This window comes from Lygodium microphyllum, chromosome 18, assembly GCF_053477565.2.
Source record: "Lygodium microphyllum isolate KBCC chromosome 18, Lygodium_microphyllum_v1.1.10, whole genome shotgun sequence".
Taxonomy (NCBI): domain Eukaryota; kingdom Viridiplantae; phylum Streptophyta; class Polypodiopsida; order Schizaeales; family Lygodiaceae; genus Lygodium; species Lygodium microphyllum.
Genome location: NC_141152.1, coordinates 48,756,054 through 48,771,544, shown reverse-complemented (window position 1 = coordinate 48,771,544; position 15,491 = coordinate 48,756,054). Strand labels below are relative to the sequence as shown.

Sequence of the window (15,491 nt, the reverse complement as noted above, 5' to 3'; positions counted from 1 at the left end):
AAGTTTGAACATTTCAATCCCTCACGCAAGTTACGATTGAATGCATCATCCACCATAGCATTGAACCACTCAATGTGATGCCAATTTTCTTGTTGTTTCTAATAAACGAGGGTAGTGAAATTAAGATAAGAGCAGTAATAGTTTAGTAGAATCGCTCAAGAAGAGAAAATTAGGGTTGCGAGCAACTCTGATCACAGGAGAGGTTTTTGGCAAAATCGTTCCATATCTTTTGTTTCAAGAAAAATTCAGACACTTGATTATACCTGGAGAGAAGTAATTGTACACAAAACTTATACACAAATATGGCAGATGAATTTCCCACTACTCTCAAATGTTGATAAAATCTTACTCTAATCACTTTGATGCAAAGACAATGCATATCTTGCAATCAATACGTAGCAAACCAAGCTGATATGCTAGTTGTGAGATTCAATCGTAGTGCCCCTTTTCAGTTGCTTACTGGCTCTAGTCCGTTTTAGCTTCCCAACAACTAGTTTTCTACCCATTTAGCAATTCAATGATCAAGTGTAGTCCTATCCCTTCGGAGCTATCAGTTCGTGAAATGACTTTGAAGAGTCTAAAAAGGATGGACAAGCAAATACTAGGACCTGCTGTCTGAATCCATATGTCCCATGTCAGTTTTTACACAGACCCAACATGGAGACGGGACCAGATCTAAACTTCCACTCGATTGAAGTACCTTCATACTACAAAGCCCGGGTAGAGCAGGTATGAGCATGCAATGCGGAGCAAGGAACGCAAACATGACAAGCATAAGATGAGCTCAGGAAGTTGCATCTCCGTTCACTGAAAGGAACAGGCGTAGCCTGCTGCTTCTCAAACAAGAGGTGTCAGAAGAAGTTGCAATACATCATCACCGCTCGGGGCAAACGAAGACAGAAAACGGCGCCCGCCCCACACAAGCCGTAAGACCCTCCCGCCTGCCCGTCAGCAAAAAATTAGAGTGAATTAGGTTACCGGCTCACCTTGACAGTCACCAGAAGGCATTATCATCATCCAGGCAGGAGAGAGAGAGAGAGAGAGAGAGAGAGAGAGAGAGAGAGAGGATCAACCATGGCAGCACCGCAGGAGCCAACGGGCCATTGGAGATCTGGCATGCATCTGTCTGTGTAAGAGAGGGAAGTGCATCAGAGAGATTCCCAACTTTGTAGAATCGTCACAAACTCCCTTCGGAATACGAAGAAGAGCTCGGATGTCCCTAATCTAACATTTCTTCTCATCACCTGCACTTGCCGGCTGTGCCATCAGGAAGACGAGAATTCTACAGGTAGGCTTGCAAGCAGGGTTTTTTATCTCTTTGTCTTCCAAAACCCTAAACCGGCCGTCTCTTGAGTGAGGTAATTTTACAAATAAAGTCGCATTCCTTCATAAAATGTATACTTCTATAGCTATTCTCACAATACCTTAGAATCTATATCTATATGACCTTAGAATCAAATGAAATGCCAAGCCTATCCTCCAACCCTAGCGGCACCCATAGAGTGATCTCAAAACTAGTATGAGAAACTAGGTTGACATGTATAGTCAAGTTTAGGTTTGTTTATCAGACATTTTGAGGCACGTATTAGTAGGGTAAGCGGGCGAGTAAAAGAATGGCCTCGTGCACAATAACACCGCATCCCCCTTTGAATACACACTTCAAAGCCAGTGGAGTTACAATCAATGAATGCAATTGGAAGGCAAAGAACGTTGAGCCATAACCTGCAACCACGAAGCCCGTTCTTTAATTGGGGAAGGTCTACAACTCTTCTGTGGGCTTTTTTTCAACACTACAAAACTTTCCTTCAGCTTGATCTCTTCAAGCAAAGCAACACAGTGCCAAAACTATTTCCTCACCTCGCCTACTCTTCCCCACCTCTATACCAGCTAATAAAGAGTGCCTTGCAAAACATAAAACCAAAAACTAGAAAGATTATATGTCAATGTTCAAAGAGAGTGGTGGCTTTCATATTTGATTAGTTTGTTGTTAAGAATTAGCTCATTACTTCGTAGAAGCACAACATTAATACAAAAAAACACTCAAACATGCCATACAAGTAGCACCTCAAGCAGTTGGCACATGTATCTTCATTATTTTATCATTGTAAGGGAAGATGCCATTCCCCCATCTTCCAAGAAGATATGTATTTTTATTTGCTTTTCTTTACTTTCCTTTAGTGTTGATTATGATAAAAAGTGAAGAAGGTAGATTCTAACCTTGGAAAAGATTGTATGTATCAATATCCAAATTCCCTTTGCTAAATGATCAGTGCGATGATGAGATAGCTCCAAATGAGCAAAATACATTAATTTTATTTACAAATGCAGTGCCAAATTAGCTATAGTAATATGCTCAGTAATCACAACACAATACGCTAACTAAATAACTAAATACTCTTAAGAATAAATTTAGGGTCCTCTATAAGGGTTACATAATTTCAATATTATTATTGAAGATATGATACCAAATTAGATGGCAAGCTACAAGTCATGCAATGCTAAAGCGAATGAAAAGGAGGTTACATGAGTAGTTCATTGAAGGAAAAGTCATTGCAATGATTGACTCAAACATGTTCCATTTGACCATAGAAGCTAGACTAAACATGTGTTAGAGTGAATAGTAAAATCATTATAATTCAACATCAATCTTCTTGTGATTCTACCTTGAGAGGGAACACCATCTCAAAGAGCAAGATTAGGAGATTATCTTACATATATCATATAAATAAAAAGTCTCGTAATATATGTACATTTCTGATTCAACATCAATCTTCTTATGATTTTACCTTGAGAGGGAGCATCCTCGTAGAGAGCAAGATGAGGAGAAGAGTATCTTATATATATCAAATAAACCAGTATCTAAATACTATAAACAATTAACCATACAAATTTTGGTGAAATATTATAAAAACTATGCAATAGATAAATGATCACCTATATGTACAAGGAACTCATATTCATATGACTATATGTGGAAGGAACTCGTGTTCGAATGATTAAATGTAGAATCAACGCATATTCATATGCAGCAACAGTTTGAAGCACAATGAGCATGAATGATTGTATATTAGGATGGATGAAAACAATCATATAAACCACATCATGAACTGATAATTAACGAGGATGAATGATTATCTAGCCCCCCCCCCCAATATATATATATATATATATATATATATATATATATATATATATATATATATATATATATATCCACAAGGTTGTGCAAAGAAGCACCACTACCTCTTGCATAAGCTCAAATTGAAGCCAAATAAGGTGATGCTTGCAACACAAAATATGTACCAAAGCTCCACCACTTGCTGCTGCCTAGGTGCCATTATCGCCCCCCTTCTTTGGCATCCTTACTGTCGCACTGCTTGTAGTGCTTTCTAGTCACATTGAACATGCCATGCGAGACATGCTTGCCTTTTTGTTTTAATCTTGACATTGGCCTTGCTAACATCACATAATACACTACGCACTCGCACTTGGAGAGCAAGATGGGGGGGTTCTTACAATAGAAGCATCCAAGGCTTCCAAGACCAACAGCTAACATTCCAACAATTGATATGGTGGTACTGAGTTTACCTGCATGGCATGCATTTGGACTTGATTACTGTGATTTACTTGCGATAGGGTACTAGAACAATGTCATGCGACTTTGCAATCACTTTAATGATAGTGAAGTGAATGAAGAATCTTGTACTTGTCCATGCCACCTTGTTTGGGGAGTTAAAAATTGACCTCCCAGTACAATCTCTATTGGGACACTCTAGCTCTCCAATACATTTGCTTTGGCGAACAGTACCGAGGGATGCCATTGATGTTGACGTGGGCTTTGTCTAGCAATGGCCATCGTACTTTTGCTCCATACCCTCAATTGGACGCATATTGTCTGCTACTGGTGGAAGCTCATACGCCACATTGCCATCATAGAAAACTGGGATCTCCTCCACACTCTCTATAGTGCTCGTATTCTGAAGCAAATGACATAAGACTCGGTATCGGCCCCCCGAAGACATTATGTAGTCAACCACACTTACAGCATAAGAGGATTGTCGCGTGATAGGGATGGCTTTGTTTTTCTCAATGTCCAAGGGGGGTGGTGAGGCTTCCACGGTGATTGTTGTTTTCTCAATGCTATAAGGGCTCTGGGTGAGGTCTATGGTGGAGGAAGGCTACAATGTAGGCCCATTTCCTTGTTCGACAAGATAGTCTTGCAACACCAAGGTATCCAAAACATAACCTAGACAGTCTCATGGTCATTGTTACAATGGACCAGCGTGCTTTGTATTCGGCCATTTGTATGGGCAATAGCAAGAACAGGGGAGCCATTGCCATTGCAAATGTCTTCCTTCTTCAACATCAGGAACCGACTACTTGTGTAGTGCATGATAGGTTTGGCAGAGAGGGATCATACATATATGCGAACCTCGGTATTTGGTGTAACACTGGATGTTGGATCCATTTCCAAAGCTATCTACACATGTATAAATACTCATGTCATTGTGGGTGTCATTGAAAGACAGTGTGGGGGTGTATGTCATATACAAGAGAGGGAGAGAGAAAGGAGGATATATAAAGTGTGTGCATGAGAGCATGAGAGAGAGAGAGAGGGAGGGAGATAGAGAGTGTACATGCATGTGTGTACGTGCGAGTGCTATATATATATAAAGTATTTGGCATGAGAGAGAGAGAGAGAGTGTGTGTGTGTGTGTGTGTGTGTGTTTATGTATGGATATGGGTGAGAGAGAGAGTGTGTGTGTGCGTGTGTGTGTGTGTGTGCGTGAGTGAGTGAGTGAGAGGGGGAGAGAGAGAGAGAGAGGATATAAAGATTTGTGTGGGAGGGAGAGAGCAAAAGAGGGAGAGAGAGTGTGTGTGTGTGTGGATGTGGGCTGAGAGAGAGAGAGAGAGAGAGAGAGAGAGAGAGAGAGGGGGGGTTGGAGAGCACCAAGAGGGAGCCTGGGAGAGAGTGAGGGGGTGATGGATAGAGTGAGGGGGAGGAGGAGGAGGAGGAGGGGAGAGAGAGAGAGAGAGAGAGAGAGAGAGAGAGAGAGAGAGAGAGAGAGAGAGAGAGAGAGAGGGAGGGAGGGAGGTACCTGGGAGATTAAGAAAATAATCCACAACTTGAGGGAGGGGGAGGTGTTGTGTCATAGGGGGTGTGTGGCCTTATATAACCACTTTGACATAATGGGGTATTAAATGCATGTTAGAGAGAGAGAGATGGAGAAAGGGAGACAGGGAGACATGTGCCATAAGAAGAGAGAGATGTGAGAAAGGGGTGGAGGGGGAGGTGCTAGTTATATTTTTCTACACCACAAATATTGGGTTGCCAGCTACCCCTTCTTTGATGACAAATTGATCCCAATCCACATGCACTCTCTCTCATCAGCCGTCTTGGCCCACACGCACTCTGTCTCTCATACTTTGGACCCTAGACCCAAATAACTAAGATAGATGATGTGTACGACCCTAAACCCAAATAACTAAGATAGATGATGTAGGCACGCCAACGACCCCTTTCTCGGTGGACAGAATGATCCTAATCCACATACACGCACTCTCTCTTCATTCCCTTAAAAAAAAAATCCCATACAACTAATGTATTAATGTACAATAATACTAACTTATTAATTAGTATTACTATTACAATACATTAATGTATATGAAATGATTAATATTAATATATAAATTAATAAACAAGTTAAGTAATATTAATATACAAATGGTTCACTTCATAGTAATTGATTACTATAATAGCTAATTAATTAATAAGCCAGTTGATATACATGAATTATAAAACAAGCCGACTATTATGAATTAAGAAATGAATTAATAATTTAATTGATATAATTTAACAGATACACTAAATGGTGTCATCATGGATCCGTGTCATCGATGGAGTCTTTTTCATAAATTCGATATTCAGTCTTTACACTCTCAAGTATTAATACATAGTGTGGATAATCCTTTGTTCACAAATGAAATTTTCCAAACTTTCAAATTACATTGTTCTATTTATCCTTTTTGATCCCAATGATCCCCTTTCCTATTCTCTCTCTCATTTCCTATCGCTTACATTTGCATATTTCCATTCTCAATTCTAATCTAGATACCATTATTATCTTATCTTTCACACTTGCAAACTCCCATCAAAATCTTGTTTTTATTAGTTGTCCATTCATCTGTAGATCCTACATCTTATTCTACCCCTTCTGAACCTCTTCCTACTAATGGATACCATATTGTTAAATATTATTTGATTTATATCAAATCAATAAAAGTTTAATCAATAGATTTATATTAATTAATTGAGTAATAAATATTTTTAATTACTAAATATTTATGTGATAAAATTATTTAATATTTAAATAAACTAAATATATAATTATAATTAGCAATTACTACTTGAATAAAAGATATTTAAGTGATTCATAACTAATGAATAAATAATCAATTATTATTTATCAGTTATTAATTTTAATGAATTATTTATTAATTTTAAGCAACTAGTTATTGGTTATTACTAATTATTTTTTAGTTCATAGTTATTAATTTTAAATAAATAGTTATTAATCTCAACTAATTGATCATAATTACTTGGTTTTTAATTAGATAATTAATCATGAACTAGCTATTAATTTATTGGTTAATTAGTTGCTTAATTAATTAATTAGTTATTAAAAAGGTAAATTTAAAATATTATTAATTTATTTATTTATTTAAAAAGCTATTACCTAATTTTTTTAAGTTACTTAATTAATCAATAACAAATTAACTAATTTGTTAATAGTTGGTTAATTTGTCTATAGTTAATTAAGTATTTAGTTAATTAGTTATTTAATTAATTTTTTAATTTAGGAGAAATTAAATAATGCTTTTTGATTTTTTAGTTAACTTGCTAAAATAAAAAATTAACTAATTTATTAATATTTAATTAATTATTTTATAATTATTTATTTATTTACTTAGTTATTAATCATTATTGATTAGTTAGTTAATTAATTTTTTAATTTAGAAAAAAATTAAATAGCACTTTTTGCTATTTTTTTGTCTTTATATGAGTGAGAGAGATCCCCCCTCCACCTAGAGAGAGAGCGCACGCGGAGGACGGACGCCTACGGGGACGGACGCAGTGCGATAGGCAAGCGGATGCAAGTAAGCGCCATAAAATTTCCCCCCATCCGCTCCCCCTAACCCAACCCACAAACTTGCTAGGAAAGGGGCACTTGCGCCCCCTTAACCAACCCACAAGTCCCCTTGCATCCCCCCTCCCCCCCCCCCAAAAAAAAAAAACAAATCCCCTCCGATGTCATCGGGCGGGCGTCACTCCAAGGTGCACGACCAAGGCATAGACATTGGCATACTTGGCAACAAGCTATAAAGGCTTCATTAGCGTTGTTGGCTGCGCATGAGGAGCTCTCACTAGCTTGTAGGAAAATCTTCCCAAGAGGTCACCAATCCTGATAGTGTCATCACCCAAGTGCACTTAACTTCCAAATGACTATCCACTAGGCTAATTCTTTTTGTTATGCTACACTACAAACATAGTTTTAATAAGCTAGTCTTGGGAGGGTTTCCCAAGTTTTTTTTCCATGAATTGGTATATAATACCTCATTAATAATAATAATTGTCTTCATAAGTAGAGCAAGTTTCATAATTAGAGCTAGTTTTTAAAAATGTGCAACATAAATCAATTTTCTTTGTAATGTATATGCACATTGCTTATTTAAACAAACTAAGTAATGTGGACCCATTCCTTGAGAGAGTAACTTTTTTCCCAACTGGATTTGTGGATTTTCTTCGCCTAATAAGGGGCTGCCAGCGACCCCTTTTTGGCGAAAGAAACAAACCACAAATCCGAGAATATACAGCATGGGAGAATAGGGACCAATAGGGTACGGGCTTTTCTTCGCCTAATAAGGGGTTGCTGGCGACCCCTTTTTGGCGAGAAAACAAACTACATATCCGAGAATATATAGCATGGGGAGAATAGGGACCAATAGGGTACGAGCTTTTCTTCGCCTAATAAGGGGTTGCTAGCGACCCCTTTTTGGCGAGAAAACAAACTACATATCTGAGAATATACAGCATGGGGAGAATAGGGACCAATAGGGTACATGTTTTTTTTTCTATTAACCCCATGCTATATATTCTTAGATCTGTGGTTAGTTTTTTCCCCAAAAAGGGGTCGCTGGCAGTCCCTTACGAAAAAATTTCTGGTAACCCATTCCTTGTGAGAGTAACTTTTCACCCAACTGGATTTGTGGGTTTTCTTCACCTTATAAGGGGTTGCCGACGATCTGTTTTTAGTGAAAAAACAAACCAGAAATCCAAGAATAGGGACCAATAGGATATGGGTTTCGGGTTTTTTTTTTCACCCAAGAGTGGAAAAAAACCCATACCCTATTGGTCCCTATTCTCCCCATGTTGTATATTCTCGGATTCGTGGTTTGTTTTTTCGCCAAAAAGGGGCTACCAGCAGCCCCTTAATGGGCGAAAAAAAAACCACAAATCTAATTAGGCAAGGGAAAGAGACAACATGAATAAAGCAATGTTTGAACGAGTGTGTATAAGCTTCTACTTTGTATGACTATCTCATATTACGCTTCTAGGAGTGTAAAGATCTACTATTTAGAAAATTATATATCTCTCTTTTGCTCATAAAGTTAATTAATTAAATATTTATTAATTAGTTGAGAAAATGGGGGAAGAGAGAGAGAAAGGGTGATGAGAGAGAGGGCATGTGATGTGTGTAATTTTTTCTCGCCGAAAAGGGGTCACTGGTAACCCCTTATCAAATGAAAAAATTTTATGGCGACCCATTCCTTGCGAGAGTAACTTTTCACCCAACTGGATTTGTGGGTTTTCTTCGCCTAATAAGGGGCTACTAGCAACTCCTTTTTGGCGATAAAACAAACCACAGATCAAAGAATATATTGCATGAGGAGAATAGGGACCAATAGGATACATGTTTTTTTTTTCACCCAAGAACGAAAAAAATCCATATCCTATTGGTTCCTATTTTCCCCATGTTGTATATTCTCGGATCTGTGGTTTGTTTTTTTGCCAAAAAGGGGTCGCTAGCAGCCCCTTAATGGACGAAAAAAAAAACCACAAATCTTGTTGGGCCATAATTTACTATCCAAGAATGGGTCATCAAAAAAATAAATCATCCGACAAGGGGTTGCCAGTGACCCCTTTCTGGTGAGAAAAATTTACACATATCACATGCTCTTCCTCTTTCCTGCTCTCTTTCATCACTCTTTCTCTCTCCCCCTATTTTCTCTCTTCTTCACCTATAAAAAGACCCATCTCCCCCTTTTCACATTGCAAATCGTTCCACTCTCGGTATGTGACTCTCTCTCTTTCTCTCTATCCCTCCCTCACTCTCTCTCCTTTGTATTTAAAAGGAAATCCCTCCCCCTTGCAACTCAACTTCTTGTTTTATGTCCCCTACCCTCAATACGGTGCCGTTTCTCTCTCCCCCCTCTCTCTCTCTACACACCTCTCTCTCTCCCCCTCCCACTCTCTCTCTCTCTCTCTCTCTCTCTCTCTCTCTCTCACTTATTCACACACACACACACATTCTCCCTCTCAATCTATCCCCACCTTCCTCCCTCTCTCTATCTCCTCCTTCTCCCCCCTCTCTCTGTCTCTCTCCCTCTCCCTCGCTCTCGCTCTCGCTCCCTGTATTTGCCTCTCTCTCTCTCTCTCTCTCTCTCTCTCTCTCACACACACACACACACACACACACACACACAAAATTGGTATTTCATTGGCAAGAAATTGAGGAAGCAATATATCTAATAACCCTAAGCCCCTCTATCACGGCTAAATTTGATTTCAAAAGACAATATCATGTCACCCTTTACGAGGGCAATGAAAAGATTGCAGAAGGTTTAGTCTGACAAACGTTCCCCTCATCGAGCTTGCTCCTTGGACGAATGGGAGTTCTTATCACCATTGTGCATTAGAGGGGTGTAAAGGTCCATGGCAAAGACAATACTGAGATTAACGTTGAGGAAAACGCAATTGTGCAATGGCCAATTGAATAGACGGTAAGCAAATCCTCTCTTGATTTTTATTATGATTGCTCTATCTCCCCCTCTTATCATATTTCACATCATTGTTTGCAGGAAAGAGAGCGACGACCGCCGGATGAGTCTCCCGAGGACTCTGACTTGCCTCCACGATCTACAATAGGATGACATGCTATTGCCATCGGCAACATGCAGTCGCAAGGGGGGAGTCGCCCTCCAAGAGCGAGAGGAAGAGTAACACAAACACAATCATTGACTTCTACCGGGCTACAAGCAACCATTGCAATTGCATGTGGGGAAGGAGTGACATTAGGAGAAGGTGGACATGCTTTGATGAAGTAGGCAAGGAAGGGCAAGAGAAAGCTCGTACTATTGGAGAGTGATACTGATGACGAGGAAAGCAATGACCATCAAAGCATCGAGTCACTTAGTGCACAACAAGGGCGTGGCCATATGCAACCCAAGAAGAATCGAACACAAAGAACCGAAAAGAAGCGCATGCCAGATGCTAGCGAAAGGACTGGCGAGACCACTCTCACAGTCACTTGCGATAAACGTATTGTGCAAGCATGCATAGAAGATCAATTGGAAACGTTGACGGTGAGTGCTTGTAAGAGATGGCAACACGATTAATATTATGGTTTTTATTTATTTACATTGATTGGACATTATTTATTTCATCATCTCATTCAAATGTGGACATCCACCCCTTTGCCACCCATCCCATTATGTCGTTTGGTTTCCATGCCTACAATTAGACAAGTCACATCGAGGTACAAGTAACTCTCGGAAACCTTTTTTAGCAACGAGTATGTTAGAGGGATGGGTATATTTATAGTGTCATTAGAGACTCCAAGACACCAGTGCAAGGAGGTTGATGATATGATTAGAACTGAGTGGGATCCCCATTGGCTAAAGAAGCATGAGGACTTCGAGGCAGAAATTAGCGGCACCGATTGGACCTTTTTGTCAAATTGCATGTTTTATGTTTGGGATGGTAACCATCGTCTCACAACATGGATGAATGAGATACACACATGTAAGTGGCCCTACACCGTAGGACCCTAACATTCTACAATGTGTTTGTTTCTTACATCATCCTTAACATAATTGACTATTTGCAACAGCCTTTCTAGATAATGCAAGGCAACATGCACGCGTTGACTGTCGCCTTGTGAAAGTAATAAATGTGGCAGAGGGGGAGATTTTGACAGCTATTTCTTGTACAAACAGGTATGCAATGGATCATATTCATGAGATCCTAATATAGAATGTACACAGGCTGGCACAAAAGGGGGTTATCCATACCTTGTATCCAGACCTTGTTTGTGAAGCAAGGATGCTGGGGCAGGCTCTGACCACGCAACTATTTTTGACAAGCTAACGGATGAGGCAAAGGCATGGGTGCAAGCACATAGAAAGCCAGCGCCCCACATGGTACAAGGCACCATTGATTGCACCGGCCCACGTTATGTGGAAGGTAGATAGTTCTTCAAGCTATCTTAACAATGTTTTTCCTTATGCATTTTTTCCTAATGAAATGATGTTGTCCCTAATTACCAAGTGCAGGACAAGTATGATATGGCAGTGCGGCCGATCGAACAAAAACGAACATAACTCTTCGACTGTGAGTTTAGAACCAAGTGGGGTGAGGCATACTATAGTGTCAATGAAAAGCTTGTCGACGTTTGCTAAGAGTTGCAGACCCTAGTCTCGGAGAGAGTCTCGAAGAGAAGTGGTATCAGTTCTTAGGAGTATATTGCACTTTGTTGTCTCCTAATGAAGAGACTATGATGGGTTCACAGGAAACTGATACTAGTAGTGCGGTTACTATAAAAAGAAAACACAAGAGCAAGTGCACATCCAATATCATTGAAGAGAGGCCAAGCAAAGATCGGCCCTCATTAACAATTAAGTTGGTTTCTCCACACCTAAAAGGTTTGATGTTTTGAAGTACTATAGCCACGACATCTCTTGTGTCCCTCCAGTAAAAATATTTTCTTGAATATGAATTGTAACCACCAATCCATGTAGGCCCCTTCATTGATACCACTGAAGAGCATATTGCAATGTAAGGCATCACCGAGGAGGTCCGTGACATTGGCATGGATAGAAGGTTACAAAAAGTTCTTCCAGATCTTGCGGTGGAGAGTGTTACCTTACACACTGCTATAGAGAGATGCGTGACAATGACGAGAAGCAGTGATGCATCACATGGAATTGACACACGTATTATAGAGCACCAAGATGGTAAGCTTGCTTTTGTACAAAACTCATGATGTGAAGGCACGTAATTCTTGTTCACTACTAAGTAACATCAATAATATTTTTTAACATGCAGAGGGTAGAAGAATTGAGTGTCTTGGATTTGAGGTCACATCGGACGTGAGGCGTGCACAGAGAGGTAAAGAAACGATGCTCGTGAATTCCACATGTCGCGATTGGATGATGTCAGAGCTTTAAAATATTCTATCATTATATGATGTTAATAGTGATGTGTGTCCTTGCGTAGGGAAGGAAAGAATGCAAGAACATGGATAGCTGTGCTAGGGGATGAGGCAGCTATTGGTAAACAAGCGTGACTCGTGGTTTTTTTTCCCCACAATAGAATGCCAATAACAATGGTTTGTATTTTTGCAGAGGGGGATACAATTTTTGATTTTCAACCTATAATGCTGGAGGATGTGCTAGCCACAAATACTGATGAACTAACGTGTCTCAATAATGCTATCTACAATAACATTTTGAACAAAAAATATGTTGCTAATTATGAATTTATCATACAGAGGGCCATACTGAAAGTCACTTGGAAACTCCATTTGCAACATATCGTCTCCCACGAAGCTACAATGGTACAAGATGTTCCAACCACACATGAAAGCAAACAAACATGTAAGAAGAATATTATATATCGCTAACATTCAGTAAGAAAAATATGTTACTAATCAAGGAGTCAATGTACAGAGGTCCACAACATTGAAAGCCCTATGGAAGTTCCCTTGCAAGTCACTGTCTCCCATGCTGCTATGATGGCGAAGGTGGAGTGGCGTACTATTCTCTGTGACCCATTCGAGATCAAACATGCATCGTGAAATGATTAGCCAAGTGAGGCATTCTCTCGATTAGTAGAGGCATTGGAGGAGGTCAATCAAAACAAGATGGCCGAGGTTGAAGAAGAAACCATAAACACAACATGTGATATCATGGTGGTTCGTCTCCCTGAAGATAGTGCCATGCATGGATTGGGGGATGGAATTCTATCATGGAACTCCCATACTGAGGCAGAGTTAGTCGATGCCATGTATTTGGTTGATCATGTTCTCAAGGACACATGGATATTACTGTTCCTTGCCACAACACACTCCATGGTAGAGCTTATCGAGCAGGTTGTGGAGGATGGACATCGAGGGATGGAGTCAGGGCAAAAGTGTTGGGCCTTACGCATGCCACAGGTTATTCATTGCGCGACAACTATATATGTCATTAGAGGTAGAGAGGCGAGAGTTTTAAAGTCATGATATGATCATGCTAGATATTGTTTATATATCACACTTGTTGGCTTCATTTAGTGAGTATAATTACTAAAATTAGTATTTCAATCTTTTGCAGGTACATATGCTATATATTCTAGCATACATGAGTTTATATATCGCTTATAATGGAATCATCCCTCAGGAGTTCACAAAAGAAGACATTACTGCGAATGAGTGGGTGCGAGATACATCAAGATCCCCAATGAGAGATCAATATGAGATCCAATGTTGTTAAACTATTGTTGATATGTTTTGTAAACATTTAGTAGATTCCTAATACGTTATATGACTACCAAATACTGTAGGTGGCATGCAAGGTGGTAGGGATTTTTGGAGCTTGTTCTTGCAAAGGTACACAAAAGAAGGGGATACCATTTTAGATTGCAATGCAAGATGTGGTAACTTTGTAGCAGTAGCGTTTATTTCAATAGACTAATTGCATGTCTGTATCACTTCACTAAAGATGGAAGATATCTAAGAGCAAAGGTAACATTTTTATGTAAACTTGTACAATATCTGATTGTAATGTAGTGTTCTTTTTCATCATACCAATACATGGGTAATCACCCTTCCATGTGTGCATGTACATCTACCTCCCACAACCTGAAAATTAGTTGTGTCTGATATGAATGGAGTGCTTCTACATAGGCGGCCAAAGCAAAAGGGATCATTACCAGTGAAGCCCCTAGAAATGGGCAAGTATTGGATGATTTTGCGGCCAAGGCTTGCTAGGTTTTTGAAGGAAATATCTACATTGTTTGACATTGCCATCTGGAGCTCCATGAAGGAAGACAACTTAAGTGAGTTGCTCCAATTGGTTAGAAGTGAATGTGTGAAGTCGTCAAAGAAAGCACCAACCTTTGTATTCCAATATGGACAAGGAAAGTGCAGAGCAACTCCCACAACAACTTCTGCCAGAAAGAGTTACACAAAGCCCCTTTTCATGAAATGTTTTGACAATATTGATTGGCCATACTTCAGCCCAACAACAACACTATTTGTGGATGATAGCATGGAGAAGATGCAGATGAACCCACCCAACACCTTTATATGTCCACCCCCATTTGAGGGAAACCCCATGGACACAATCCTTCTGGAGGAGCACATGCTTCCCTACTTCACTGAGCTAGTGTACTTCCGTGGCCAGTCCTAGACTTTGTTAGGGATCACCAATTCCATCCCCCAACAATGGAACTCGATTGATATTTGATGTGCGTGATAAATATGTACTTTCAGAATCATTAGATTCTTTTTATTTACAAGTGCAATAAAATGAGGATGGGAGAGAAGAGGAGAAAGAGAGAGGAATGTGCAAGTGAAAGAGATTCTGTATAGGCATTTGCTTAATTGCAATACTACAAGATGTGTAAACAAAGCATGTGCAAAATATCTAGGGAAGGGTGGAGTGTAGAAACATGCATGCATGTGAATGTATGTGTGCACAGTGGATTGAGTAACAATGAGGTAATATTTTTGTCTCGATATTAACTATTTGAATAGAGTGAAAAACAATAGATATCTCATGTTACTGTAGTGAGTGTAACAAACTATTTGATACCCTATCCTCTTGTAGTAAGTCCACACAATAATGCTTAATTGAAAGTAGCGAAAACATGTGCAATGTAGTTTTGTCTATGTGTGCACAATGGAAGTGATATACCAGGATATAATATCAAATCATGCACATAAAAATGAGAGGTACATAAATGTATATATGAATGTGGGATAACAATGTGATATTCTTTTCGTCTTGATATTAACAGCTAAAAGTGTTTAAGATAATTTACCTCATGCAAACCCTTGACCATTGTAATAATAAGAGGGTTGTGAAAAACGGATGGATGACCCTTGCAAAATTAAGAGGGGGAGATAGAGAGAAGTTGCTAATTTAGAGTGTGTATGAGAGAGAGAGAG

At 39.4% G+C, this 15,491-nt stretch overlaps 1 long non-coding RNA gene and 1 other non-coding gene across 2 annotated transcripts; both read right to left on the bottom strand.

Annotated features, from left to right (window-relative positions):
- Positions 1-779: 779 nt before the first annotated feature.
- LOC148020858 (uncharacterized) lies at positions 780-1,414 on the bottom strand. Its single transcript, XR_015694752.1, has 2 exons — positions 1,074-1,414; positions 780-941 (listed from the first exon to the last, which is right to left on the bottom strand). It is a non-coding gene; the product is annotated as an uncharacterized LOC148020858 (long non-coding RNA).
- On the bottom strand, positions 782-882 carry LOC148020859 (small nucleolar RNA snoR1). Its single transcript, XR_015694776.1, has one exon. It is a non-coding gene; the product is annotated as a small nucleolar RNA snoR1 (small nucleolar RNA).
- Positions 1,415-15,491: the final 14,077 nt, after the last annotated feature.